Raw genomic sequence first — 5,738 nt, forward strand, 5'->3', positions numbered from 1 at the left:
AGAGACTACTGCCTTTTATAACAAAAATCATGGCTGCCTCACCCACATTGTCTGCCTCACATGATATCAGGAGATGTGGATTACATTAAATCTCAGGTGTCGTCATTGCATGTTACATGGCAAAACTATAGCAGTTTCCATCACAAGACTAAAAGGCCTGCCAATGTGATACTAACATCTGTGACAGAATGTAAATATTACAGCATCTTGGTGCTTTTGTATTCCTTTATAATGTTTCAGAACCTGTTCCACAGTTTCTGATGAACAATATGATTTAAGAGTCACTAAGCATTTTATATTCTCCAAGCATACTACTTAACAACAAATTGAAATAAGTCAAGATGATTTAAAGTTACAGCTAGAATTCAGTTTTTATTAATGTTTTATATCCTTTTTGCTACTACTTGTCACAGATAGCCTTTTTAAATCTTTGCATGCAAAAATAGAGATGATGTCACTATTTATTCTTGTGACTGTTATTACATTGTTACTATGCACCTGGGCCTTATCACAACAAATACTTGAAGCTGTAAAACATTTCAGCATTTCTTTTGATTTATATGGTCAGTTAGATTTCCTTTTTCATTAAATGTTCTAGTAATTGCTTTTTGACAGCTAGAATCAACTATTTGTAAATAACCTATACCAGAGTCGCTGAGTTAGCTGCGAGACAGACAAGTAAGACAAGTAAGAAAGAAGTTACGCTTTCATTATATAAATATTTAGACAAGTGACTTGAAACATTAGGATGAAAATCTAAATTTCTGTCCAAAATACTGTAGAACAAATAACCATCTTTAAAGCTCCTGATAGATACTGGTAGACATACACACATGTCCATATTCACTAAGACACATACTTACACACACAGATAGACACAAACACACACACACACACACACACACACACACACACACACACACACACACACACACACACACACACACACACAGACACACACACACACTATATAGTTTATAATGCTTAGCACTAGCACTCCATTTCTGTTCATTACTCACTGTACTGCATTTAAGTCACAGTGAATACCGTGATTAGAAAAGGTGAATTTGTACGTGTACTACAAAACTTCACTTGCAATATATTCTTAATGTTTATATAATGAGCAACTGACTTCTTTCTTTCTCATCTGCCTTGCTAGTTAAATGAGTGACACTGGCACATTGTATTTATAGACAGTGGCTTCATGCTAACAACAAACAACTATTAGCTTCTAATGAAACAACAAATCTAACAAGGTATTTATAATAAAAGAAAATAAAATGTTTTCCAAATACAGCTGTTTGCTGTGATAAGGCATAAGTGCAGATTTACTATACAAGAACAGAGAACTTTAATACCTTTTCTCTATGTTGTTTTGAGAAGGTACTTGAAAATGACAATACCTAGTGTGTTGGAACATGTATAATTAATAACAAATAAGACTAGGAATTATGCAATTTTAAATCAATGGGATTTACTGCAGTTTGTTGTTAATCTTTACATTAGAAAAGAATAAAATATTTGTGGCAATGATTAATTTAACTTCTTCATCAAATAGCAGAGTCATTCTTTAGGTGTGATTTCTCCTTTAAACTATACAACAGGTTGTGGGTATTAATAAAGAATTACAATAGTACCAAGATGCTGTGGTCTGTACACTATGTTATATCAGAGTCATTCCTTAGAAGATGAGATTTCTCCTTAAAACTGTACAGCAGGTTATGTTGCTACAAAAGGTTATGTGCTTCTTAATGAAATACAAAAGTACAAAGATGCTGTGATATGTATTCTGTGTTACACCACCTACTGTCATATTGGTAGGGGTTTTAGCCCCGTGATGGAAACTGTCGTAATGTTGCAATTTAACATGTGGTGACAATATCAGTGATTTAATCCTAATATCATGTGAGGCAGAAGATGTAAGTGAGGTATCCATAATATTTGCTATAAAAGATACTTGTCCATGACAGTCTGTTATCCTACATTTAACAGTAAGAATTACCTGTCTTTGACAAACCACGATAGATAGACTCAGACTGTTTTGTTTTGTGTTGTTGTAGCAGTAACTCTTCCAACAGCAGACTATCACCAAGGTGGACTACAAGAGGTGAATCTGGAGTTTTATAGCTAAAGCATTTAATTTCCTGCTCTGGAAGGCTTTGTGCATGTTTGGACACAAAGTAGAACCCTTTGCCAATGACTCGACACATTTTCTCCTTAATAATTAACTATGTCCATTTGCTTGGCTGTTGGGTACTTATGTCAACAAGGGTCCCTGCTAGTTGGGTAAGCAATAGTGTTGTAATGGGGCCTATATCATAGGAGCGAATCGCACAAATTGCAAACGCTCATAATATTGAATGTACTGGACATCAAAGTGCTTTTTCTGAGATTGCAGTACAGTAAGAATGGGATATTTGCCCTTTCCTCACTGTAGTGCAATCTCGGATAGGAAGTTCGAGGTCTGGTACGTTCGTTATTATGAGCGTTCGCAATTTGTGCAATTCGCTTATATGATATCGATGACTTGTAGTACTGCTTAGATTTCCTGACACAGCAGTCAGAATCAGTCATCTTATTAATAGCATGCAGAAGGACTAGCTTTGCATTATTATTGCAAACAGAGTCAAACTCAGTTGTTTTAGTAATGTATGCCAAGATTTTGCCATACTTAAGGCAGTTAAAAACACTGATTGCCCTATTTTACTTGCTTCTTGTTACAGACTCTTTCAAAGTATCAGTATAAAATTGTCAAAGTCGTCAGTCTCCTTATATTGAGGAAACCATTTTGCTCTGAACATGGCTTCTAGGGCTGAGATTTCTCCCCTCTTGCTTACATGCAGTCAACAAAAGATCATAAGTTCCCTGTCACTTTGATGCTGGTTTTCTTTTAGCTACACCCTCCTTCTCCCATTCAGTGGCTTCATGCTGGTACTTTCTTTTCTCCTCTGCTGCTTCATGATGTATTTTACTTTGGTCTTTTGTTTCTTCATGTCTTTGCCTCATTTCTTACTCTGTAATTTCATGTTGTTTCCTGTCTTCTGCTGTGGCTTCAGGCTGTTTCGGTTTTCACCCCCTTTCCCTCTGATCTTGCTCTATTTGAACCTCAAGTTGTTTCATTTTCTCAGCTGCTTCAAGGTAGTTTATTTCCATCTCTGATTCTAGTCTCTTTAATTTAAGCTGCATTTTAATTTCATCTGGGCACTCACTGAGTGGCTTTTTAGCTGCATGTGGAACACATGCAATTCTTGCCAACATATCTCCACATCCAGTGGACTGAACTTTGACTGTACATTAGCAACTATTAAGTCAACCATGTTTAAATGAGTATTTATGAATCCTTTTGAAATGCCCTCTGAGATAATAGAATATTCTTCAAAGAACATCTTGCATGGGACCTGACTACTCTGACTAATGGTCTAAACTGACTGCTGTATATTTTAGCTCATGGCTGTAAGGTTGGACACAGTTTTTGCTGATAAAACTATTTTGTCAGCTCTGTAATCTAATTTACAATATGTTTGCTGTGAGATGTTCAGGGTTTACAAAACCTAAATCAGTATAACTGCAACCAGACAATGTCATGGTGTAGAGGACTATGGATCCTAAATGTACACCATGATATCCAGGTGTCTGAGACAGAGGTTATAGGCCTGGAGTTTCAGAGGGCTGCCACAAAATTATGTATGTAAGGAGGTGACTAGCTGCAAAGCCTTATGGAAAATGCAAATTGCTACTTTGTGGTATGACCAACATTTGCCAGATCTAGATATGATTCTTACTGACTTTCCAGAATTTGACCCACCTCATTTTGAAACTTAACAAAAATATTTGTAAACGCATACTCACACACGCACACGAGCACATGTGCACGCATGCACACACACACACACACACACACACACACACACACACACACACACACACACACACACACACACACACACACTGTTTTGAGGAGCCACTGATACTTTCCCACTAAAAGTACTCCTTTTTTTTGTACATGGTGCATGTTGCAACCAAGTAGACCAATGTAGAATTAAGGTCTTAACAAATGGTTTTCCACTATGCTAACTAAAATGCTGTTGTACTAGCATATAGCCAAATCCGTACAGCCTCTCTAAATATGGGTAGATGTCAACACACATATCAATGATGTAATGTTATCCTTATAACAAGACATCAAACAGAAGCTTTTATAAATCTATGAAATAAACCATTTTACTTGTAAGGAAAATCAAGTGAAACATAAAAGGGCTCAGAATGCCACTCAAACTGTACAAGCCAGTAGATCAACTGCACAAGGAAGAAATAAAAAATTGAACATATAAGTTACAAAAGAATAAATCTAACTTCACCAAAATAGATTATCTGTAAGGATGATTTACTATTGAGTGATGCTGTCTACAAGCTGGTATTCGGAGCGGTCCTAAGTCACCTGACTTCTCAGGTCAGCAGTGTGATCCTCTCATCAGTTCTGTCAGTGGCTCAATGGGAAAAACAAGGGAATCCCACAACGAAGCCAACTGTCTGTGACCATTCAGGTGAGTACGCCTTTGAGAGTTTCAGCAGGTTGTTTAGGGGGCTTTTTTCTTTTTGCCGTGGCCTCTGTGGGAGCCAATCTGTGCCTGCTAGTTTATGTGGGAGGTTTTTAAGCAGTCGGGATTATCTTTTATATGCAAAAAAAAAAAAAAAAGAAAAAGAAAATATAGCAAACTATTGCTTTTTATACTGGTAGTGAGCACATACCTGTTAATTGTCCCTGTCTGTCAGGGATTTCTTTGGCATACCTAACAGCTCTTCAGTTAGAATATTTGATTACAGCCTCTGTTGGCTACTTTCTTGTAAACTTGTGGTACTTATGAGTTACTGAGGATTGGGCCACTAGGACATGACACGCGCTTGAGTTTTGGACTTCATACCCTTCAGTTGGTGCTTTACAACACACTTCCTATCAGTCCATCAAATTTCTAAGTTATAAAAGCAATATTTGGAATGTGACTTTCATTCTGTGCTATATCACCCATTATTTTAGGCTTTTTCTGGTATTCCTGCAGGCTGCAATAAAAGGATGAAAGGTATGTCCCTGTCTTTGATGCAGTTTTGTCTTTGTCCCTCTTGAATGTAGAATGAATGAATTGCACTTATTGGAAAATGGTAATATTTGGTTTTATGGACTTCTTTGCTTTGGCGGGGGTATATCTGTTCTTGGGTTGTTTGTTGTTCTGTCATATTTTGGAACAAGACTTTCAGTCTGTCACAGTTTGGACTTCCCCTCACCCCTTGTTTCGCATTGTGCTGTGGTATGTGTGGTGCTGCTGGTTCTATCAGTGGGCTTTCAAGGCTTCTTTGGGTGACAACATTGGTGCTTTTTGGTTGGATATATGGGCTGCTTTTGTCAGTGATTTCTCTCTCTCTGCTGTTCCTTAGTTTTCAGGGGTGCCCTTTTCATGAGGCAAAGCTTGGCTCTTCTTCCTGCATCCTCTTAGTTTTTAAGTAGGGGTGGTAGATGGTACTTAAAGGAAAATGACAATGATCAAGGTGATGATCTTATTTGCATCAGGATACATATATTGATCCCTATTCCAATAGTCCATTGATGTCTTAGTCTGATGAACTGATCCTTTGAAAGCACCCAGCTGTGTTTCAATATGGATAACTGAGAGGACAGAGTAAGCTGTATTGTGTGTAAGGTTTCGTGTGTGCATTCTAGAACCACAGAGCAGCACATCATCTAC

The sequence above is a fragment of the Protopterus annectens genome, chromosome 8.part0, assembly GCF_019279795.1.
Source record: "Protopterus annectens isolate FY-2018-M chromosome 8.part0, PAN1.0, whole genome shotgun sequence".
Classification (NCBI taxonomy): Eukaryota; Metazoa; Chordata; order Ceratodontiformes; family Protopteridae; genus Protopterus; species Protopterus annectens.